The 26,082-nt window shown below is 44.6% G+C and overlaps 1 protein-coding gene across 1 annotated transcript in view; it reads right to left on the bottom strand.

The window, feature by feature from the left end:
• Positions 1–18,240, bottom strand: part of FBXO42 (F-box protein 42) — a 53,673-nt gene extending 35,433 nt beyond the window's left edge. The window contains exon 1 of the mRNA XM_080921070.1: positions 18,016–18,240. The gene's annotated coding sequence lies outside the window, so the exon portion shown is untranslated. The remainder of the gene's footprint in view (positions 1–18,015) is intronic.
• Positions 18,241–26,082: the final 7,842 nt, after the last annotated feature.

Here is a 26,082-nt window from a genome sequence, read left to right as displayed (position 1 = left end):
AACATTAGTGTACACCTTGCAGACGCACAGAAGCCACTGAGCACATGAGCTGCACATGGTCTCCTTCCCACAGCGTGAAATTGCTCCAGCACTTTCCCATACTAGTTGGATCCATATTAATTTGATAGGTAGAGTTCAAATGCCAAGCCTATTACATCCTCCCTCCCCTAGAATAATGGCAGACAAGTCCCAGGATAACCTTAAAACAGGAAGACCAGGATAGGAAAGAAGGCTCAGCAGTTCAGAGCACTTGCTCTTCTAAAGGGCCCAGGTTTGGTTCCAGCACCACACAGCCGCTCTTACAGCCTGAACTCTATTTCCAGGGGACCTAGCACTATCTTCTGGCCTCTATGGGAACTGCACACGTAAACACTAAAACACATTAAAAATAAAAAACAAAACACCACCAACTGGGCCTGGTAGCACATAGCTTTAATTCTTTCATTCTAGTACATAGGAGGCAGAGGCAGGAGGATCTCTGTGACTTTTAGACCAGCCTAAAGTCTACATAAGTTCTAGGCCAATCAAGACTACACACATTGGAACTGTCTTAAGCAAGCAAAAACAACCTGGAAAACCTGTTCTTTCATAATTCCTTTAACTCAGAGACCTGACTAATACATGGTGCAGGGAACACAGCCAATGATACAAAACCTCCCACTGACAAGGAAAAACTAACTCTGGGCCCTGGAAAAGAGTAGCAGCACGCTGGGAAGATGTATGAGTTACAGAACCGCAGCTATGAGACAGGCACAGTGGCACACGCCTGAGATCTCAGCTCTTGGGAGGCTGACGCGGGGCAGCTGGAGGCTACACACTTTACTACATATGTTTATACACCACTGTTTGAGAGGGGGTACGGTTCAGCTGTAGAGTGCCTACCCTTACAGAGGACAATTCAATTAGAGAATAGTAACTTTTCAAAGAACAGGCTTAGCTGACTAAACTGCTAACCATAAAACAGTATCAACAATGGAAAACATGATAAATCTAGGTAATAAAGACAAACAAACAACTAGCAAAAACACAAATGTTTAACAACAGAACCAATAAAATGAACTATCATTCGTAATGGAAATGCATAAAGTCAGAAAGGACAGGCACATCTCTCAGCAGAGAGGGCAGAATGCAGACTATATGACGGTTTATACCAGAGCAAAGCTAACTTATGCCACTGTAGGTGAGAACAGAGATTAACACACACAGGCTGAACATGTACGTACTTCACAATCGTTGACCAGAATATGTGCTTGTCAATAGTTATTTCTAGTGGAGCTATTCTAGATAATTTAATTTTTTTCTTCTCTACTCCCAGAAATCTCTAGAAAGAAAATTCTATATCATAACCAAAGGCAAATAAATCATTTGCATGTGCAAAGCCTAAGGTAAAAACAGTAAAACTAAGGAGTTGTCATTTATATAAGAACAGGTACAGTGGAACACACCTTTTGTCCCAGCACTTGAGAGGTAAAGGGTCAGAAGGATCTCTGAGTTCAAGGCCAGCCTAGTCTACACAGTGAGTTCAAGGCCAGCCAGTCTATTCAGTGAGGCTGCTCAAAAAGAGAATTATGCTCCAGTTAGACCTGAAAGGAGAAGGTGCTTAACAGAATTAGGACTAAAAAGGTTTAGTGGGAGGAAATTTTTTAAGGGATGTAGGGAGCTGACAGGAGACAGATCAGGATGCCAAGCTGAGCAAGCCTGCCTCACAGAGCTTGCTGAGACAGTCAGTTAAATCAGAGGAAGGATAGACAGAATGGAGCGCCTGAGGCACTACCTGACTAAGACCAGCTGGGGACCAATCACTCCAAGAGGACTGGGCTGCAAAGCTCTAGCAGACTTCGAAGCTAGATTCTTCACAATGAATGTAGCTTTTTAAGTCTTTCTTTTTGGGGGACGGGGTATTGGCTTTTTGAGAGGGGGTTTCAAAATTCATTATGTAGGTGTTGACTGGGCTGGCTTAGAGATCCACCTGCCTCTGCCTCCCAAGGGCACCATGTCCAATACAAGTTCTTTAAGCACGTGTAAAGAACATTAGGCTTAGTTGGTATTTGTTTTATTTTTATTTATGCTTTGTCTGCTGTATTTATAAGCAGCACTTGCATGCCTGCTGCCCACAGAGGTCAGAGAAAGGCACTGGATTCCTGGTACTGTACTTACAGCTGGGACTAGTGTGTGGGTTCTGGGAATCGAACCTGAGTCCTCTGCATGAGCAACAAGTCCTCTTAACCACTATGAGCCAACTTGCCAGCCTTGTGGTGTTAGTTTTATGTTTCAAAATGATTTACCTTTAATTATGGATCTACGATCTACGGATTTCTGCATGTGAGTATGGGCATGTGAGTTCAGATGCCCTCAAGTTTCCCAGTGTAGGAATTGAATTCTGGTCCTCTGCAGGAGTAGTACGCACTTTTTTGTTTGTTTGTTTTGTTTTGTTGTTTTGAGACAGGGTTTCTCTGTGTGGCCCTGGCTGTTGTAGCCCTCACTCGGCAGAGCAGGCTGGCCTCGAACTCAGAGATCCCTGCCTGCTGCCGGCAGCAATTGTGTTCATTCCTAACCTCCGAGCCATCTCTAACCCTATTGTTTGTTTGTTTGGTTGGTTGGTTTTTTGATATCCTGTATCCCAGACCGTCTTTAACTCACACTAATCCTCCTGGCTCAGCTTTCCAAGTGGTAGAATTCTAAGGCATGAGCCACCATGCCTGACTTGGTTTGCTTTCCTTCCTTCCTGTGGATATAAACCCTGCTCTGTACATACACTGCTTTGCAGGCTCCTGATGTCTTTTGAGCTTATTCCCCCATCTTCCCCTACTATTCCCAATCTCCCTCCTCTCAGGCCCCTGGCTCTCCTACAGAGTTTTACTTCTATTTTCATTTCTGCATACACACAAGACTTCTCTCTTCTCTGCAAACTAACTAAAGAAAAAAGTCCAAGAAAAAGACCTGTTGAGTGAGGCCACAGTCAGCAAATCTGAGCAGCAGGGGCCCTCACACAAACATCAGCCCCATGCTTCCATGGACACAGGCGCGGTAGATGCCTTGCCCTGGCAACTGTATGCACTGCACCAATTCACATAGCTTCCTTTTCTCATCCACAATCAGGTACTCAGAGCTCCTGAGGATATGGAGGCATTCTGATGCTCGAGTTTTGGAATTTTCTTTTCATTTTGGTTTCTGTTGGCTTAAAGCATTTCCCACATAACCATACTGACCCCAGGAACGAGGTTTTCATGAAGCTGCCGAAGACAAGTTCTCATCCTCCCTTATGTCAGAACTCTTCTTTCCCCAAAGTGATGAGTCTTTTGGGAAAACTCACAACTGGAAGTCAGCTTAATAGAATTAGAATGTGAGGACTGGCTGTTCAGCTGGGACACTTTGCCTTCTATGGGGTATCCTGATGAGCACAAGTTCCCCAGACATGTCCTCAGAGCATCTCTATGCTGACTTCACTTCATAACAGAAAGTAAATCAAAATACAGCAGATAGGCCTGTAAGCCACTGAGTGCCAAGGTAGTCTGCGGGCCAAAACTAACAGCTTTTGTGTCTCTTGAGTTCAGAAGTTTTTGGTTCTTTTTTTTTTATAGAGGGGAGCAGAAAGAGTGGGGCTGTTTGCTTGTTTGTTTAAGAATGCCAATGTTCTGTTTGCCAGGAGGTCACTGACTAGCCACACTAGCTGCATCACTGAGATCCAGCTTCAGTGAGAGACTCTATTTCAAAAATGCAGTAGAAGAGAAGGTGAAACGGGTCAGTGAGCAGAAGACACTTTACCCCAAACCCGGTCACTGAGTCCAGTCCCCAGAACCCACATGGTAGAAGGAAAAAGCCAGTTCCCACAAGTTTCTCTCCTATCTCACACATATACTAAAGAACATACACACATATAGACAGAGATGAAACTGAAATTCAGTTGATTCACTTAAATAAAATGCTGGTGAAGATTTAGAGCAGAATCTAGCTTGCTCTTCATAATTTCAAAAGTTTTTTTTTTTTTTATCATAATCACACAGATGCTGTGCTGTAAGCTCAGGAAGTTCCCACCTCAGAGGTGCTAAAGACAACACTGCCCCTGAAAATACAAACACTGCTGGACCAGAGATCTATACAGAACCATAAGAGATTATACTAAGCCTTAAGAATATACAGGGCTAGAGAGATGGCTCAGTGGTTAAGAGCACTGGCTACTCTTCTAGAGGTCCTGAGATCAATTCCCAGCAACCACATGGTGGCTCACAACCATATGGAATGGGATTCAATGCCCTGTTCTGGTGTGTCTGAAGACAGCTACAGTGTACTCATATAAATAAAACAAATCTTTAAAAAGAAAAAAAAAGAATATACTGCTATTATCAATCATCATTTATTTTACTCTACTTTATGCAGTCACTAAATATCAATGTGGGCTGGAGAGACAGCTCAGTGGTTAAGAGCACTGACTGTTCTTCCAGAGGTCCTGAGTTCAATTCCCAGCAACCACATGGTGAATCACAACCATCTGTAATCAGATCTGATGCCCTCTTCTGGTGAGTCTGATGACAGTTACAGTGTACTTGTATATAATAAATAAATCTTAAAAAATAAATAAGTATCAATGTAACCTGTACATGGACTAAAATACTGCCTTCAGGGCCAGTGAGATGGTAAAAACTTGCTATACAAATCGACAACCTGAGTTTCATCCCTGAGTGCCATAGTGGAAGGTGAGAGCCAGCTCGCACCAGCTGCCCTCTGACATCCACTGTGGTGGGCATATACTGAAACACAGACACAAGTTACATTGTTGCAATTATTAGAAATACTATGTTTGGATCTCACAGAAGGTACAAAAAGAATGATTCCATTAAGAGCTAATAACATAGCCAGGTGATGGTGGCTCACACCTTTAATTTCACTCAGGAGGCAGAGGCAGGCAGATCTCTGGAGTTCCAGGCCAGCCTGGTCTACAGATCACGTTCCAGGCCAGCCAGGGTTACACTGAGAAACCTTGTCTCAAACCAAACCAAACCAAACCAAACCAAACCAAACCAAACCAAACCAAACCAAACCAAACCAAACCAAACCAAACCCAGTAACGTATGATGAGCTATGTGTGGTGTGGAGCCTGAGCAGCTCCAGTTGGAAAGGAGGAGCCCGCCCACTGTGCAGGACACTCTGCTGAATCACTCTGCTGACCAGGTAGAATTTCAGAGCACCAAAAGGAAAGGTGGGGATGGAGGGTTTTAAATTGATGCTTTTTAAACTGGTAATACACCAGTTAGAAAAACTGCACTAGAGAAAAGGGTAAAATCCACTTGGCACTCAAACAGATGTTTTGACCACACACATGATAATAAAATATCTTATCTATAGTAACAGAAGCTCATAATCGGGACACTCCTCTCCTGCCAGTCAATGATTTAACGCCCCCCCCCCCAAAAAAAAGAAAAAGAAAAGAAAAACATCCAGGAATAGAATGTTTTGGTGTAACTGCTGCTGTACAGTGCTATTAGCAAACCGAGTCCCTCTGATGCAGACACTGCCTGGTGGTTTCTATAAAGCATCCCATATTTAATCACAGATGTCAGCAGGAGTGTTTTTTTCAGTGGTTAATATGTGTTACCCAATTAGGATTCCCTTTAATAAAATAAAGTGTGCCCTCATATTACCCATCAGCATTTTTTCTGTTTGGAGACAGACTCTGAATATATGCCAGGCTTACAACTCTCTATTGGGCTTAGACTATCCTCAACTTGTGATCCTCTTGCCTCAGACTCCAAAGTGCTACAATGTCAGATAAGTGACACAAAGGTCAAATCATACTTTTAAAAACACAAATATTGTATGTGAATGGATATTTTCTCTAAAGGTATGTCTATGTACCACAGGTGTACCTGGCGTCCCATGTGTGTGCCTGGTGCCTCTAGAGGTCAGAACAGAGTCAGATCCCTTGGAACTGGAGTTACAGACTGCATGAGCTGCCATGTGGGTGTGAAGAACAGAACCTAGGTCCTCTGGAAGAGTAACCACTGCTCCTCACCACACAGCTACCTCTCTAGTCCCAAGTCACACCATTCTCTACAATGGTCAGTATTAAATACAAGTACCTCAGGGCTTACAAGGGCTGTAGGATTGGGCCAGCTGCAAGGCCACACACTCTCCTTGTCTATATATATAGCCGTCAAAGGATTTGCTACCTCTATGCATAGGTTGGTTAAGAAAAGGGCACTGGTTTCAACAGGGAGGATACTTTATGTTCCAAACCATGCATTCTAGACTCAACTTTGTAGAAAAACCACAATTATACTTTAACTCTTAAACTTCTGTTTTTTGAGGCCTATATTCTTCTCCTTATGCAGTGCTGGGGACTGAACTGGGGACCTGATACACGCTATGAAACCACCACTAAGTAACCTACATCTTCAGCCAAAAATGGAGATCCTGGCTTTCTCCACAAGGTTTCATATAACCTGTCAGTCTTGAACCCATGCTCCTCTGGACTTAGCCTCTGGAGGGCTGTGATTACTATGAGAGCTGAATTTGAATTTGGTTTTAGTTAAATCTATGATGGTGGAGGGGCGCACAGGGGAGCTCAGAGGACAGCATTCCTTCCACCTTAGGAAGGCTGAGCTCAGGCTGCCAGGCTTGTGTAACACCACCGACCTGAATTTCTGTATCTAAGAAAATATGGCACAAATATGCAATGCATAGGATAATTCTGCTTATGATAATCTGACATAATTTTAAGCAGAAGGCTGTGGTTGTAAAAATACAGTACAAATCAAAGGGGAAGTTAGAAACAGTGTCTTTTTTCTTTTTGTCTTTTTCTGACTTGGTTTCTGTCCACTCCAGGCTCTCCTTGAACCTGTAATCCTCTTGCCTCAGCTTCCGGATTGCCTGTGCTTCTATGTCCAGCTTTCTCACCACATGCTTCAGACCTGGATTGGTAACAAAATTTAACTAACACTATATTTTACTTTTATCTTATAGATTCCAACTGATTGATTATATCAATAAAACTTTACTGCAGTCAAATCAGAGTTTCATACTTACTCCACAGAGCTTGGTATTTTACGCTTAGATTCTCACGTATTAGCGTAATGTGAAGAACAGGAAGGCGACCTCCCCAAATGGTGCAGTTTAGGGAACAGCTCACCCGTCCACGGCAGACCTGTGCCCATCAAGACCCAGCCTTCTAAGCTCTAACCCACTGTGCTCTCTACATCAGTGGTGCATTCCCTAGAGGTGCAACTGTGAATGCCACTCAAGTGACTGCTGCTACTGCACAGGCAGAAGGAGCATGTTAAACTTTGGTACTACTGCACTTGGCAACATGTATCCTTAAATAAGTAAACTGGGGGTAGGAGGTTTGACTGAGCTAGGTAATTTTCAGGCATCTCTCACAGGCTTCATGCGCCTTCTTTGTTATAATAAAATCCTGCAAAACTGAGGTGGCTCTAACAGGGCCCCACGGCTTCAGTTGTCCTTGCCTAGAACACACTACAGTAGTTCAGCTGGCCTCAACCTCCTTCATTTACACACATAACTTAAAGCTACACTACGCCTACATCATGGACTGCACAGACATCTCAGCTTTGTCAACGTCGAATATCGATGAACCTTTAACCTTTGCTAATCTCCACCGGGTGTCGCCAGGATACCTGCTCGCTTTATAAACCTCACGTCTCTAACACACTAACAGGCATTTATCAACACCACTACTGTGCTTTCTTGTAGTGCTGATGTGCAAACCCACAGCAAGCACACTATCCACTCTATTTTAACACCATTTGTTGTTTTGTTTGTGTGGATGAGTGTTTTGCTTGCAAGTATCTATGTGTGCCACGCGTGGTGCCTGTGGAGATGAGGATGTGGGTATCAGATCCCCTGGAACTGAGAGCCGCCATGTGAGTGCTGAAGCAAACCCAGGTCCTCTGTGAGAGCAGCCAGTGCTCTTAACTGCGGAGCCACCTCTCTGGGCCCAGTGTTTTGTTTTTAAGGCAGGAATTGACTATGTAGCTGAAGCTGGCCTCAATTTTACATTGATTCGCTTGCCTCTGCCTCACTAGTGCTGGGATCCGTGGCACATCCTACCGTGCTTGGCTGTGGATACTCTTGAATAGAGTCCTTCCTGATGAAGTTAATGTTAATGACGAGTTGTAAAATACAACCTTGAAATGCCGAATGCTAAGGAGTCCTGTGACTGTAGTAACTGAGAAATATATAAGTGGCCTTTCTTCTGCTTCCTGGCACACAACTTCTAAAAACAGGAGAATTTTCAAAGTAGAATCTTTCTGTACTAATGAGCTAACTGACAACTGGCAGCCCTAGGAGCTTCAGGACTGGGACTGATCACAGTAAAGGTTAAGGCATGATTAAAAAGTCAGACTATTAGGCCAACCCTCCAGTTGCTAACTTGATCACCAATAGCCAATGATTCAATCAATCAAACTCAAAAAGGCACCAGGCCTGGTGTACCAGCCTGTAACCCAGCTCTTAGGAGACTGAGGCTGTAGGATTAGGAACTCAAGAAAGTCCTGCTTATCTATAATACAGAGTTTAAGGCCAGCCTGAGTTACACAATAGCCTGTCTAAAGAGCACAGAAACAAAGTAAGAGCTCCTTGTCCGGGGAATCCAGACTGAGTCTATAGATACTGAGCCTGTATTCTCAGCCCCTCACAAGTCAGACTCCACCCACTAATCACCTGCCTAATTAAAGGCCACATTTCTGTCCTCACAGCTATGGTTCCCAATGAAGTGGAGAGCAAGGCAATAAATAGCAGGAAGAAACTAAGCTGTAACACACACAGCCAGAATTGTGCTCCAAGGTAATAAGAAAGCCTCAGGACACAGGGTCTAGCCATCCTTTAATCCAGTACCTGGGAGACAGAGAGAGGAGAATCTCTGTCTGGTCTACAGAGTAACTTCCAAAACTGCCAGGGCTACACAGAGAGACCCTGTTTTGAAGAAAACGTAACACAAAAAGATTCCATGTCCAGCCAGTGGCTCATACTGTAATCCCCAGGACCAAGGACTGCAAGTTCAAAGCCAGTCTTGTATACAGAAAGTATTCCAGCCCAGCTGAGGCTACAGAGAGAGATCATCTCAAAACCAAAACCAAAGGTATCATGTCCGGATACATGGAAAACGGCATGACAGACTGTCCTCAATATTCTGTGTCACCCCATAACATATCCCCCAGGAGGGAAAGTAGAAATGACTACTGTCAGCAATGCTGCAATTGAGGCTTAAGGGTCAGCATTTAAAGGAAGAGTAAGATACACTTCCTTCTGTGCTGGCCAGTTTTTAGGTCAACAAGACAGTGAGGATCACCTGACAACCAGGCCTGAGGACCGAGTTCTAACAACAGGACTCACATGGTGGGAGAGCCAACTCCCAAAGGCTGTACGATGGCATCCCACACTCACATACTCTCAAAAAATTTAACACATTTTAGAATAAATATTTGGACAAGGGGCAAATATGAGAAGATAAAATGACACACACATATGTCCAAATGGAATCCCAGTACATGCTACCTAAAAACTTAGAAAAGCACTTACCTGTGCAAAGGGCCCTGGGTTCCATCCTAGCACCTTAAGCAGACAGATGGACAGACATGATAAATTCTTTAAAGAACCCACAACTAATATGCTCTACTAAAAATAAATACTCCTAATTTTTTTTTCGTTTTTGATTTTTTGAGACAGTTTCTCTATGCAGCCTGTTCTGGGCAGGGAGCGGAGCCTCAGACACGGCCTCTGTCGCGCACTGGGATGAAGTGTCTGCAGTGTCCAGCACACTCCTAATTTCACTGCTTCTCACTCACTACTCCAGCTCAGTCTGCAAATTCTAATATCAAGCTGACTCTTCCCACAACACTGCCACACAAGAGAAGGATGATCCCTTCTAGGATTTAACTATCATGCTTTTGTTTTGTTTTTTCTGAGACAAGGTCTCTGCCATACCCCTGCCTCAGCCTCCCGAGTGTTGGAATCATAGGTATACGACACCACATTTAGTCCTGGTCCATCATTAAAGTGACAAATCATAAATCAAAGTTTAAGATGGGACGGGGCTTAGTTCAGTGGCTAAGCACTTCCCCACCCCCAACATTGAAGGATTCCAGTTCAATCCTAAGCAGCTAAGAAAATTAGAACAAAATCAGAAAACACTCGAAACAGAAGAGACTCTAGATAAACAGAGTGCATCAGCGTGGGTTGTACTAGCAAACAAGTAGGCAGAAGCACCCCAAATTCTTTCTTATCTTTTGATTTTCTTTTTCAGTGCTGGGGAATGGGTCTTGGACATGCTATGCCATGTAAGTGCTGTGTTTCTGAGGACAGCCCAGAGCAGTCAATCCTCCTGTTTCAGCCACTGACTGTGCCAACCGTATTTGTGTGAAGCACTGTTCTCAAATGACTCACAGAGCTGAATAAACGGAACTGACACATGGGAAAGACATAAAACTGCTACAACAGTGTTCGCTCTCTCCCTCTGCCAGTTGTCTTAACACTGATCAGGAGCCAGAGTTCCCCAGACACTCCTCCCTTACAGGATGGGAAGGGTGGGGGTGAGAGGGTTTCTCTGTGTAGCCCTGCCTGTCCTAGAACTCTGTAGTCCAGGCTGGCCTCCAACTCACATCAATCAATCCTCCTGCTTTAACTCCTGACTGCTGGTATTAGAAACATGAGATACCAGCCGTACTTGGTAGCACACGCCTGTAATCCCAGCACTTGGGAAGCAGAGGCAGTTGGACCTCTATGAACTTGAGACCAGCCTGATCCACACCGAGAGTTCTAGGTCAGTCAAAAATACATAGTGAGACCCTGTCTCCAAATAAAGAATTTCAGGCCTGCGCTACATAGTAAATGACTTCCAGGACACGCTGAGCAAAGCATGAGACTCAATTAAACCCCCCTGAGCCCTTGTCCTTTAAATCCAGGCCATTAGCATGACATGTTATTTGTTTTTACTTAGGTGTCTGTGCAGGACCAAGTGCAGGTGCCTGAGGAAGTCACAGGACAGACCAGGAGCTGGAGTGACAGGTAGGTCTGCCCCACATGGGTGGTGGGAGTTGAACCCCAGTCCTCTGTAAGAGCTCTCAACTGCTGAGCCACCTCTCCAGCCCAGACATGCTCTTGGCTTTCATTATTTGGGGGGACTGGGGGTGCTAAGATTAAGCCCAGTTAGGGCTAGTGTATGTTAGACAAATGCTGTATCACTGAGCTACTTCCTCAACTCTGGTTAAAACCTTTCTTAGATTTACTATTTATGGGAGTTAATGTGTTGCCTTCATTCCCATCTGTATATTATTTGTATGCAGTGCCCTCAGAGGCCAGAAGAGAGGATGGGGTCCCGTGGAACTCAGCCACTGTTTGGGTGCGAAGGTCTTCGCTGCTGAGCTGCTTCTTCAGCCTCACCTCCTCCCCTACCCCTCTAAAACATTTTCCTGTAATGAACTACTCCACTGGCGACTGAAGTGCAGTTTAGTGGCATGAGTCCATGTGCTCACTGAACACAGTTCCCATCTCAGACAGTCCACATTCATCACCCGTTTAAGTCCCATTCTCCCCTGACCCAACTCCTGGACACTGTCCTCACAGGGCTGCTACCATTCTACTGTCTGTCGCTAGGGATCTGACAGTCACTTGTGAATGGATTCACATGTTACTCTCTCTTACACCTTAGGCTTATCTCTCATAGCACAGAATTTTCCAGGTTAAATTGTTAAAAATCTCAAAATGATGCTATCTATTAACATTTTAAATGTACAAGCCAGGTACTTACACAACCTACCTCTGGAAATGTCCGAATAAAGGTTCGGGAGATAGCTCAGTGGGAAAGTGTTATGTAAGCATGAAGACCTAAATTCAGACCACCACCCACACAAAAATTAGGGCAGAGTAGCATGTGCCTGTAGTCCCAGGACTCAGCAGGTGGATGGACATCTGAGGCTTGCTCAACAACCAGTCTAGGCAATTTGTGACTTCCAGGTTCCATCAGACACACAGACATATAGACACACACACACACACACACACACACACACACACACACACACAGAGAGAGAGAGAGAGAGAGAGAGAGAGAGAGAGAGAGAGAGAGAGGAGAGAGAACAAGAATAGAGGAAAAGAGAGAGGATGAGAGAAAGGACTTTTAAAGAGATTTTTAAAAGAAACTTTATAACAAAGAGGGGAAAAAACCACAATCTAACTAGCCTTAGCATTTGAGGGAGCCTGGGCAACGTGTCTAGAGAACATTACCTGCTAAAATGAAAACTTGCTTGCTCTTGTATAACTAATGGAGCTACCTCAAAACTGTGCGTGACTATGCTGAAATGTAAGAACAAGTCGTGTCAAGGCTGAAAGGCTAGCTCAGTGGCTGAGTGGTGGAGAGGGGCGTGACCAGCGTGGGGTGGTGAGCAGGGTACAGAGAAGTCCTGGGCTCAACTCAGAAGGAAGATGTGTGATTTATCTAAGCTAAGTTACCATACAGAGTAATAAAGTTTTCCATAATACCTACATGTTCATCACACACACACACACACACACACACACACACACACACACACACACACACACACTAAAAACACACCATCCCAAAGTACCACACAATACTTCCATCTTCTGAAGCAAAACATAGAATAACAGTGGGAAAAATAACATGATTTTTTTTTCTTTTTTTACAAATTAATAGTAAAAAAAAAAAAAAAAAAAGTAATATAAGAACATCCAGGGACTGGAGAGATGGCTCAGTGGTTAAGAGCACTGACTGCTCTTCCAGAGGTCCTGAGTTCAATTCCCAGCAACCACATGGTGGCTCACAACCATTTGTAATGGGATCCAATTTCTCTTCTGGTGTGTCTGGAGACAACTTACATAAATAAATAAATATTAAAAAATAAAGAACTCCAGAATTCACAGCAGATTGCCTTCTAATTACATATATCATTAAGGAAATGCAAATTTCAAGCATCAGGAATTCCACTAAGTCATAATTTCTAAGATTTGCAGTGTCACAGGAACAATTTCAGAAATAAGATATGTATTATGCACTCAATTCTAGGTGATTTTAAAATGACTTATAAATAGGTCATCTCCTTCATGGAACAACTGTCACAATGCAGAATGATGAGTGTCAGGGTAGATGGCTCAGCTGGTAGCCTGTCTGATGAGTATGCACACACAGCCCACACCTGGATCTGCAGCACCAAATGAACCAGGCTTGGTAGTACACACGGGCCTGAAATTCTAGCACCAAGGAGACAGAGGCAATAGGATCAGAAGTCCCAAGTCATCTTCTGTTCCACAGAGAGGTCAAGGCCTGTGAAGATATACAGTGCAAGGTGCACATATCTGCAATCCCAAGCCTAGAGAGCAGGAGGCAGGAAGAGAGATAACAAGTTCCAGGCCATCTTGGGAGCCACTAAACTTGTCTCAGAAAAAAACAAAACAAGCAAATAAAGGGGGGAGGAAAGGGGGTTGGAGAGATGGCTCAGGAGCAGCTGAGAGCATTCCCTCCCGCCCACACCTGAGCATCCACATGGCTGCTCAAAACCTCTGTAACCCCAGTTTCATAGGATCCAATGCCGCTTTCTGGCCTTTATTGGGCGCCAGGCTCACAAACATGCTTGTAGGTAAAGGACCCATATACACTAAAAAGAAAGAAAAAAAGGATAACACAAAACAGGGCTGGGCACGTAGCTCAGTGGCAAAGCATTTGCCCAGAGTTCACAAGGACAGGGCTGGATCCCTGGCACACACACCATCATCACCATCACCACCACAGCCACAATTAAAACACAATGCCTCGTATGCTAGTTGTCCAATTTTTTTTTTTAATTTTTTTCACAATATACTATACCAGATGTCCAACACCCTGAAAAGGGGGGATAAGTCAAGTCCTACCTGAATCTTTTCAGATAGTCTATGTAAAGGCTAGCCTTTAACTCACACGTAGATCAATATGGCCTCATAGAAATCTACCAACTCCATAGTTCTAAAGAGTATATCAAAGAGTGTATCATGCACTAACCCAGATAGGTCATTGTTTCTGATCTAGGCACTAACAGGGACACTGAAAGCCCCTACTAGTGAATCAAGACCAGCAGATTTTCTTCGAGAACTCTAGCACACCAGGACAAGTGGCCATGTCAGGATGTGACTCTAGTCTCATCTGTCCAATTTTTTTTTTTTAAGTGTCACTCTGAAGTTGCCTCATTCAGAATCTGAGAAACTTTCACTGATACAAATGCTTGCTGCCTGCGCCTGTGACTCACTCAGAAAGGCTCTCCCAAGGCTGCTAGATCTTTGACAATTCAGAAACTATAACTGGGGCATGCATGCTGGGCAGGAAGCATCATGATGGTGAATGAATAAAAGGGAAAGAACTCAGGACAAAGACTAAGTATTCCTAAACCATGCATTGCAATGCACACGTAGAATCCCAGCCCTAGGAAAGGCAGGAGGAGGATGGGGAGGACCCAGGCTGGCATGAGCTATATATGGAGACAAGAAAGAAATAAGCAACAGCTGCATTCCTAGCACCTACATGATGGTTCACAACCATTCACCATCCACCACCTCAAGTGTGTGTGTGTGTGTGTGTGTGTGTGTGTGTGTGTGTGTGTGTGGAGGGGGGTGGTCCCATGTCCTCTTCTAAACTCTGAGGACACCAAGAAGCATATGTTGAATATATATACATACATGCAGAAAAAATATCCATACACATAAAATAAATCTAAAAAGAAATTTAAAGAAAAAAATAGGCCTGGAGTTGGGCACACCTTTAATCCCAGCACTTGGAAGGCAGAGGCAGGAGGATCTCTGTGAGTGGGAGGCCAGCCTGGTCTATGGAGTTGAGTTCCAAGACAACCAGGGTTATATAGTGAGATCCTATCTCAAAGATGAATGAATAATTAAGTAAATAAATGAAAGAAAGAAGGAATAAAATAACTAACAGACTAGGCAAAGCTCTGAGAGCCTCCCTTCTCTTCCCTGGTTGGAGATGCACACTTACTACACTACCATAAACACACTGTTTTTCTTGTCTGGCTTTACAACAAGCCTCAGACAACTTTTAGATTAAAAAAAAGAAAAACAAAAAAAAAAAAAAAAAGAAAAACAAAAAGCAAAGCTGTCCTCAGAAATCATCAGTACCTCCTTCCTCAGTACCCAACACACAGAGGACCTTATAATAAAGATATATAATCTTATTTCTCTTGTACTTTTTTTTTTTTAATAGCCTGGGTCTCGTTATGAAGCCCTGGTTATCCTGGAACTCTCACACAGAGACCAGCCTGCCTCTGCCTCCCTCGTGCAGGGACCAATGGCCTGCACTGCCATGACCAACTGCTTTGCATATTCAGAGTACACTCTTTCAGAGCTCTCACAGACCTTACCTCTTATTATCCATAATTTTGTAAAGTGGGAATCCTATTACTGAACCCAGCAGCATTGGGTTTTATTAAGAATTTTTTTTTTTAAGAATTGTTAATTCACTAACTAAACTGCCCTGAAAACACACAATCACATACTCTTCTCATCTCCAGAACAGATTCCCTGGAGACTTAGGGGTGCCTATCAACCCAAAACTTTGCTCCTTTCCTTTGCCAGCTCTTTACAGACGGTAGCTATCACACAGCTACATAAAATGACACTAAGAAGTGTCCTAGGAGCTGGACATTGGTGGCACACACCTTTAATGTGTGACACTCAGAAACAAAGGCAGGTAAATCTCTGAGTTCAAGGCCAGCCTGGTCTGCAGAGTTCCATGACAGTCAGGGCTACACAGAGAAACCCTGCTGGCGGAGGGGGAATGAAAAGAAAAATAAAACATTTAAGAAGCATCCTAGAGCTGTAGAGATGGCTCAGTGGTTAAAAGTGCCTTCTGATCTGAAGAGGATCCAAGCTGAGCTCCCAGCATCCAAACCAGATGATGGGTCACAACCCGCAGTAACCCCATCTCCGGGGGATCTGATGCCTCTGGCCTCTGCTGACACATGGATTTCTCTCTCTCTCTCCTCCTGCCCTTCTCCCCTCGCCATACACACGCGATTTTTTAAATAAAAACAAGTCTTTAAAAGCAAAAGCATCCAAGGCTGGGTAGATAGTTAAGAGTACTGGCTCCTCCTTTAGATGACAAGGATTCCATTCCCAGCACCAACATGGCAGCTCACAGCTGTCTGAAACTCCAGTTCCCAGGGGATGAATACAAGGCACTTGGCATGCAAACAGAAACATACAGCTGAGTGCTGGCAAAAATACCTGTAAACTTAAAATAGACAAATCTAGAAGCAAACAAACAAGCCATCCCTCGCTGTTTTTCCTGCTCTTTCTCATTCTGTACCTGAGTCCGGTAAGGAAGTCAGCCAAAATGCTACGAAGTAAATGATGTCCCAGAGTTCCACCAAAACCCAAGACTGTGGCACAGCAGTGAGACCAACAATGGCCAGAAGCATGATGTCAAGCCACCACGGATCCCACGATCCTCTATTAGCAAATTCACAGGCAGAGCAGCCCTCCAATTTCCTGCTCTTGGCTCTATTTACATCTTTAGCTAAGAAAGTAAGGAAGTCCGCACACTTCCATTTAAAAAAGAGCTAGCTAATGTTAAATTTACTAACTGTCCTTTTAACTTAATACCTGTCATTAAAGGGGAGTGCAGAAAGCGCTCAAGGCTCAATGCAGATCGAATGCTACCTTACACTGGGTTGTTTCAAAAGCAAACAGCTACAGGATATAAACAGACAAACATACAACAGAAAGGACATCCAACCACACTAAACGACTGAATACTCTGTCAGAAATATGACACAAGGGGCAACCCTGTCCACCTTAAGAGCCACAGACCGAATTCTAAGTGATGGTATCTCTCCACCAATTTCCCTTGTCCCTTTAAATCCATGATGTCATCATCATTCTTAAGCCCAAGCAAAAGCCGATGTGTTACAAAAGACATTTGGTGTGTCCAAGCAAAAGAGATGGCCCCAACAATTCATAACAGCACAATTCCAAGTGAAGCCATTCTTGCTCAATGAAAAGGCTGCCAGGCATCAAACATCTTCTCTACCCTAGAGAAACGAAACCGAAGTCTCTCAATTACTACCATTTCAACAACAACAAAAAGTTCCGAGAAAAATAAATAAATAACAAAAATGGTCCAGTGTTGCCTCCTGTGAAAACCGGTTTTGTGTCTGGTTCTGCATCTAGATCCATCAGAACGCTACCACAGAAAAAGTCCAAACGTTTTGGCCATTGAGAAACAAAACGATGCTTTTATTTTCCTATTAAAACTCAAGAGGATCCAAGAGACAAAGCAATCGGTTTATTCCAAAGGTTTCCAACCAACTCCAGCATCTGAAGTTTCTCTGCTGAAACTAACAGGATCTCACCCAATTGTGGTTCTCTTGATTTACAAACTGTTGCCACCCTCCACAGTTCTCACCACAAACAATTCTCACCAGGGCAAGCCTTCCTCAGTCACAACGTGGACTGCTGTCTCTCCAGCCAGGAGAGCTGCAGTTCCCACTCCTAAGAGAACACTCAAACGGCTAGGGGTCAGGAAAGGAACTGCTTGTGTTTCATTTCGTCAGCCAATTCCAAAAATCATCTCTTCACAGCGGCAGCTTCCCAGACGCCGGCCCCCTCGCCGCAGCCCCAATTCGGGAGGGCAGCGGTCTCCCCGCTCTTCAACGAGAACTTAAGGGTTTCAGGGGGCGGGGTGAGGCTCCATGACACCCCGAAAGCCATTCTTGCCCTGGCCACGCATCCTCTCCCGGTCCGGATGAGGACCCAGGACCACCCTTCTGAGAAGAGGGCACAGGTTTGCACCCATCCCGAGGGCTGGCTGCAAAGGGGCGCCTGTCCTCACCTCAGCCTGGGAAGCAGAGGATGACGACAGCAAGACCCCAGGCCCGCCAAGACCCACGCCCGCGCAGGACACAGGGCCCGCGCCGGACTCGGGGTGCCCTGGGGTCCCCAGGCATAAAGCGCAGGAGGCGTCGGCGCCCGGCCTCGGCCCCGCACCGGGAGAGGCCTCACCTGGCCCAGCCCGCTCGGCGTTCTCGGTTTCCCGTCTCCGGCGACGGCGGCGAAGGAGCCAGGGCCAGGGCCAGAGCGCAGCCGCTGTGCCTCAGGCCGGTGCTTGCTGTGCTCCGGGGATCTTCACCGCTGGCGGAACCCGGGGTCGCCCGGAGCCGCCATCTTCCTCCCCTCAATCGCCGTCGCGGCTACCGCCGCCGCCGCCGCCGTCCCTGATGCCACCGCCGCTGCTGCTCAGACTGGGAGAAGACAGCGCGCAGTGCGCATGCGCCGGGGCGGGGCGTGGAGGAAGCGCGCGCGCGCACACACGTCAGCGCGGCCGGCCTTCGCGCAGTGGCCGCTGGGCGGCGCCATATTGAGAAGGGCCGAGGGAGCGGAGCTTTCTAGGACACTTGTCTGGAATCCGCGCCGCTACCTGAGCTATTTTCCCGATTGTTTGAGACTACAGATTCAGATTAAGTCATTTGTGCCCCGAGGTACCCACGAGTTGAGCACAGAGAAAGGGCAGTGGCGAATGGAAGTGCCTTTTAGATAATCGCCAGGGAGAGGGAGGCTCACCGCGTTAGAAGCCTCTGGAAACAGTAGCAGCAGCTATGTTGCTACCACCTTTTTTTTTTTTTTTTTTTTTTTTTTTTTTTAATGAGGAAACCCAGTCTCAAAGCTCCCCGTGTAGATCGGAGCCCGGGAAGAAACAGGCTTGTGTGTTTCTCTGTGTTTCCCACTGTGACCATCACCCCGCCAAAGTCTCACTTTCAAGAAAGCTGTGTGTGGGTGAGAACCTTCTAGAACCTTACCCCTACAGGTGTGGTTTAAGGAAATGCCAGATACAGAGAGCTCAAAGGCTTCACCTCTTGTGCAATCCTGAGACATCAAGCAAATATCCCTGGGATAAAGCAGACCTCCTAGACTAGTAGCCCATGAGATATCTGACTAGGTCAAAAGTACCACAAGGCTTGGTGACCCTTAAGTCCTAGCTATGAAGGAGGTTTAAGGGTAAGAATTGCTTGATCCAGGAGTTCAAAACTACTTTGAGGAACCTCAATCTACAAAACATGTATGTTCCTCAAAGGAGCATTAAACAAAACTCTTGACACACAGTATGTGAGAATTTAACAAGAAATTCCACTAGCCTGGCATGGTCGTTTACCATTAATTCCAGCACTTGGGAGGCAGAGGTAGGTAGATTTCTGAGTTCAAGGTCAGCATGAGCTGTATAATGAGACCCTGTCTCAAAAAGAGAGAGAGAGAAAAAAAAAAAAAGCAAGGTGGCTCAGCAGGTAAGAGTTCTTGCCCCCAAGCTTGAAGACCTGAATTCAATCCCTAGAACCCACATGGTAGAGGGAGAAAGCCAGCTGCACCTCCCAGTTTACCATCTGATCTTCATTCTCAGTGACACTTGTGAACATATATACGGAAAATATTGTGTGTGCCAGAGCATCACATGGTGGGGGCCCTTGGAGTCCAGAAGAAGGTGTCAGGTCCCATGGAACTAGAGTTACAGGCAGCTGTGACCCTGCCAACATCATGTGGGTGCTGAGAATTGAACCTGGGTCCTTCTGCAAGAGCAGTACATGTATCTCCAGCCCTGTAATCTAAATTATAAACACGTTCTAACAACTCAAGCTGAACTAAAATAGCTCAGCAATTAGGAGCAACTTGCCCCTCTCCAAAAGACCTGAGTTCAGTTGCCAGCACCTACAAGCAACTCACAACTGGCTAGCACCAGCTCCAGGGGATCTGACACCCTATTTGGCCTCTTTGGGCACCCACCCACTCACATGGCACACACCCACCCAATCATAAATAAAAACAAAACAAAAAAAAAAGGATTAAAACAAGACTAACTGCTATTGGACATTGGTGGTACACATCTTTAATTCCATCACTCAGGAAGCAGATGCAGGCAGATCTCTGGGTTCAAGGCCAGCCAGGTCTACAGAGTGAATTCCAAAACAGCCAGGGCTACGGAGGGAAACGCTGACTTGGGTGGCATTGGAGGACTGCTAGGTCATGTTAAAGAGTTCAAATACAGAAGCATTTTACCCTTAGCTCAAAGATGGCAGAGAGTTTTGTTGTTTTGGCAAAAAAAGCTTTATCATTAATAGTCCTCACATATAGACTAGTAGAGACTCACTGAATATTTGCTGAATAAGCGAATGATGAACTGGGAATTTGAGAACTAAAGGGATTCAGCAGATGCGTATTTAGTGAACACCTACTATGCACCACAGTATGTGACATGTCTACGTCTGTTTGTTGGGATTTTTTGTTTGAGGTAGAATTCCACTGTATGGTCCCAATTTGCCTGGAGCTCTCTTTATAGACCAAAGCAAACTCACAGAGAACTGCTCACCTCTACCTCCCAAATCCTGGGATTAAAGGAGTTTGCCATCATACCTAGCCCATTCTGAGGGTTTTTGATGAGAACAGGCCAGCCTTATACTTTCTATGTAGTAGAGGCTGACTTTGAACTTTGATCCTCCTGCCTCAGTCTCCCAAGTGCTGGGATTATAGCATGTGTAATACATGTATGACATGTATACATGCATATATGTGTGTGTGTGTGTGTGTGTACAACATATATATATATATATATATATATATATATATGAATATATATAAAGATTTTAACCTCTATTTCTGAGAGTGCATATGAGGGGAGTGGATGGAGCTCAGAGAACAACCAACACACAGTGTTGGCTGTTTCCTTCCACAGCATGGTTCTAAGGGAGCAACTGAGGTCATCAGGATTGACAACAAGTGCCTTTACCTACTGAGCCATCTCACCAACCTGTGATTTAAGTAAAACCAACAGGGTCCCTGACACACAAAGAGCTCTTGCAAGAAAGACAATAAATACATGCCCATATTCAGTGCAATACACATAAAGTTATTAAAGCAAATTATTTACTACTAGTCAGTTCATGTTTTATTTTTACGATGTGCATGAGAGGGTGTGTGTGTGTGCGTGCTTGTGCTGTGGCATGTGTGTAGAAACCAGGGGACAACTTCAGGTGTCTGTCATTTCCTTCCACCCCAGCTGAGACAGGGCTTCTTTGTTGTTCTCTTCGGAGGACTCCAGGCTCTTTGGCCCATAAGCATCCAGGGACGCTCCTGGCTCACTGGAGGCAAACTGTGATCAGAGACCGTTACAGACACTGGACGCTACTGTGCCCAGATTAAGGAAGGATCTGTCCGTTTGAACTTAAGTTTGTGTTGTAAGCATGTTCCTGATGAGTCCTCTCCCCAGCCTCTCTCAATGGTCACCTTATTAGGTGCCCAATACTGCTACCCAGGTTGTAGCATAATGCCAATTGTACTCATTGTACAAATGGAGAAACAGTCTTCTCCAGGTTAAGTAGCTCACCAAAGCAGGCAGGGCTCAAGCCTAGAGGGCCTTGTTGGTTCAAAGCAAGAGTTCTGACAAAGCGGAGGCTAAGCCGGGTTACACATGACCTGGACCATTGGGAGAACTGACTGTTATCTCCAGCCATGGAGAGAGTATATGATAATGATTCAGATTTGTCTCTCAGCCACACGAAGGCTGGGACAGATAATGGGGAACAGAATGACCTGAGACCAGGATGAAAGATGGCATTCTTAAGGGTCCAGTAAGTTTAAATGTGCTTTCCTTAGAGTCTACCCAAATAATTACAGAGGGCATCTTATGGTTTTGTTATTTAGTAATATGTGCACATGGCACAGCATTCAAAAGCATATCAGGAAGTAGAATAAATTGGAGTTGAGGACTTGGTTCAGTGGTACAGAGCCTGCCTAGAATCCTCAAATCTGTTCCCACCACTCAGGAGTCAGAGGCGCATGGGATCTCTGTGAGTTCAAGGGCAGCCTAGTTAGTCTTCAGGGTGAGTTCCAGGATAGCCAGGACTACACAGAGAAACCCAATATCAAAAAAAAAAAAAAAAAGAAGAAGAAGGGAGAGAGAGAGATGGTGGCTGTTCTTCCAGAGGTCCCAAATTCAATTCCCACAACCACATGGTGGCTCACAACCATCTGTAATATAATCTGAGGCAGGTGTACATGCAGATAAAGCACTCGTATACATAAAATAAGCAAATAAATATTTTTAAAAAGATTTATTTATTTTATATATGCAAGTACACTGTCACTCTTTTCAGACACACCAGAAGAGGGCATCAATCCCATTACAGATGGTTAACTGCTGAGCCATCTCTTCAGCCCTGTAAATAAATCCTTTAAAAGTCTCCTATTAGCCCCTCAGATATTTTTGCTCACACCAAATCAACTTCTGTTAAACCCCCTGACACTTTCCCAGAGATTTACAGGTGAGAATAAATGGGGAAAAGTGTATATATATATATATATATATATATATATATATATATATATATATTTTTTTTTTTTTTTTTTTTTTTTTTTTTTTTTTTTAAGAAAACTCGGTATCAGCATTTGTTTGTTGAAACAGGCTCTGTGTCACCCTGGCTGGCCTGGAACTTTGGAGATCTGCCTGCCCCTGCCTCCTGAGTTCTGGGACTAAAGATGTGTACCAGCTCTGCCTGACAACTTTTCTTTTGCTAAAAGAGAAAAGGGAAAAAAAGAAAAAAGAAAAGAGAAGAGAAGAAAACCACATACAGCCTAGCATTTGGGGTTTTCTGCTTGTTTGTTTAGTTTTACATGTATATGGATGGGTGCACGCACACGCCTGTCCGTTCATGTGCCCACCACTCAAATCTTAACTGCCTGTGTATTATCTTGTGCCAACAGTGTCACCATAGTCTTTGTGTTCACATTCCTACCACACCTGTGATCTCCTAACATAAAGGCCAAGCATGAATTTCGGCTAAGGTCATTTCGCCTGAAACAGAAGTATATGCCAATACATGAATCTTGCCACGATCTCTACTTTGGGGGCTTCCCCTTAGAAAACAAAACTGCCCTGGAGTCTTAACTGTGAAGTTTCTGTCCCATCCCCTCCTCTTGTAGAGAAGCAAACAGTCCAAGCAAAGAAAGGACTTGCCCCAAGTCCTAAGCGGTTGCTGGTCTCTTGGTTTCCCATTTAAGTGGAACCAAAGTTATTATTTTTGCAGCGTCCTCAGATTATTCCCAGGATTTATGTCTTTCTGAATCTCTTGAAAAATCTCAGCAAAAGAGAGTCCTGCCTTTAGGGTTGTCTGCCACAAAGGAATTATAAGAATTTATCTCCCTCTGCTGGCTGCACTCTGTAACTACAAGGCTAAAAACTTGTCCGTTCCTCCGAAATGTTGGCCATTAGAGTTGGTGTTAAGAGTTTCATTCGCGGGGCTGGAGAGATGGCTCAATGGTTAAGAGAGGTCCTGAGTTCAAATCCAGCAACCACATGGTGGCTCACAACCATCTGGTGTGTCAGAAGACAGCTACAATGTACTTAAATGAAAAAAAAGAGTTTCATTCGCTTCACTGTTTCCAAGACACAGGAGAATTTGCTTCAAACATTGAACTCAGAGGCCACCCGGTAATGCACTTGCTGTGTAGGCAGGAAGACTGGGATTCGGATCACCAGCTCCACATAAAGGACGGTGAGGGCAGTGATCCTGGAACCCCTGAGCAGACCTGAGAGTTAGACTAGCTGAATCCTCGAGCCCAGGGTTCAAGTAAGACACCTGCTAATATATGAAGAGTGACCAAGGAAGACACCTGCTATGCAATCTCTGGCTTGCATACTCGCATGTGCTCTCTCTCTCTCACACACACACACACAAATGAATTCACAGAAGACTCACAAATAAATACAGCCCCCAGAGATGGGTAAAATATGGCACCTTTATTCTTGTAGACAGTGAGATAGTCCAATTCTTTTGAGTTTCAAACAGAGTTTGAACTGCTTGTGGGACATCTGTTTGTCAATAACAAGAAGCCTGGTTGCCTCAAGTGGAATTCAGGCTGGGCATGGCAGTATACACATTCAATCTCAGTACTCCGCATACAGAGGCAGGTGGATCCCTGTGAGCTCCAGTCAGGCTAGCCTGGACTACAAGTGAATTCTAGCACAGCCAGGGATACACAGTGGAACCCTGCCCGCCGGAGCGGGGTGGTTGGTGGTGGGACTGGAATCAGAAACATCTTGAAAGAAATCATCTTGAAAATCTTCAGCATACAGGGTGTAGAGCCGGAGGTTCTAGGTAAGAGCGCAGAGTGAGGTCAGACCTGGAGACAATGTAGAAAGCTGTGAAATAGCAGGATTGGTAAACAGGTCACTTGAGTAGGAGAGAAAAACTGGTAATATTTTACCCACATAGTTGCAATTATAACCACTAAGAATACTCCCTGCAAGATGTCACAACAGGAAACTGTTACTTCATTAAGATTAATGGGACCCCAAAACTATGAGGGAAAAAAACATATTCCAAGTCAGTTAATTTGATCATAGTAGCAGCATGCTGCCCTACCCAACAACATGGTTCTTTTTTAAAGATTTATTTATTTATTTTCTTTATATAAGTACGCTGTAGCTGCCCTCTGACACAGGAGAAAAGGGCATCGGATCCTATCATAGATGGCTGTGAGGCACTGTGTGCTTGCTGGGAATTGAACTCAGAACCTCTGCAAGAGCAGTCAGTGCTCTCAACAGCTGAGCCATCTTTCCAGCCCTCAACAGCATGTTTTTTTATAGAGCTAATTATAAGGAACATGTCCCTGAAATGAAAACACGTGACGTTTGCTCCTTTCCTTCTGTGTGGAAAGGATTGAGAGGTGAGGTAGTCAGGTGAGGCAAATCTGCCCTCCCCTCAGTCATTACTCCTAGAATTTTAAAATAGATTTATTTATTATTTATTATATATAAGTACGCTGTCTTCAGACACACCAGAAGAGGGCATCAGATCTCATTGCAGATGGTTGTGAGCCACCATGTAGTTGCTGGATTTGAACTCAGGACCTCTGGAAGAGCAATCCGTGCTTTTAACTGCTGAACCATCTCTCCAGCCCAACTCTTAGAATTTTTAAGGTAAGTCAGATACTGGTTGTGACTCCATTATAATAAGGTGGGGTTGGGGGGGGAATGTGGTTGTTGTTTTGTTTCCTTTTGGTTTAGTTTTTTGAGACAGGGTTTCTCTCTCTATAACCCTGGCTGTCCTAGAATTTACTCTGTAAACCAGGCTGGTCCCAAACTCACAGAGAATCCCCTGTGTTTGCCTCCTGAGTGCCTGATTAAAGGAGTGTGTCTGCACTTCCTGGGCAAGCCTGCTCTTCACCATCTTCAGCTGCCATTTTCCCCCGACCATTTCCTCCAGATGCTTTATCGAATTTCTTTAATCAATGATTTCACCGCACCGATCTGTCTTGATTGACGTCAGTGGAAGGTGTGCCATGGTTCTATAAAGCCTAACTAAAAATTTCAACACAGCGACAGGACGTAAAGCAGTATTGGGTAATCCAAATGCTGTTTGTTTACGATTTCTGGAGATTTTTATTTATTTATTAGCAGATGGTTGTGATCCGACCCTGGGTCCCGTCTGCAAGAATGGCCAGTGTGCTCTTAATGGCTGAGCCATCTCTCCAGTCCCTAGAATACTGTTTCATGAGGGGGAAAAAAGTGATAATTTCACTCTATCAAATAGAAATAATTCAATGTCTTATGTATGAGAAATATTTTTAATCCTTTGTTGAAGTATAGAAATGTTTCAAGAATGTCGTAGAACACATAACCTATAGCTTAGAAAAACTTAGATTCACTTTTTTCTTTTGAGATTCAAAGTTTGAAGAAAAAAATAAGAGGGTTTTGGGGGGAAAAAAAAGAAAAAAAAAAAACCAGCTTGCCCATTGTCTGCCCTAAGAAAAGATGGTTCCAAAGAACACAGTTCCCGAACTGTAACAGGTTAAAGTCACTTGAACTCTCATTCAGTAAACCCGTGAGCATGTTGACCTCAAAAAAGATGGCGGTCTATCTGACTTCTCTGCCCTCTTCCAAGATGGCAGACCAGGCTAGTTGAGGGCCTGGCCTGGAGCCTCTTCCGGGCTGGGTGAGGGGGCGTGGTCCATTGAGGAAAGCCCTGCGTGCCTCCGCCCGCGACCCAGGCGCGCTTCAAGGCGCAGGCGCGGGGAGGGGTTGGG

This window comes from Micromys minutus, assembly GCF_963924665.1.
Source record: "Micromys minutus genome assembly, chromosome: 9".
Taxonomy (NCBI): Eukaryota; Metazoa; Chordata; class Mammalia; order Rodentia; family Muridae; genus Micromys; species Micromys minutus.
Note: the sequence above shows the minus strand (reverse complement) of the source record. Positions and strands in the feature narration are given on the sequence as shown.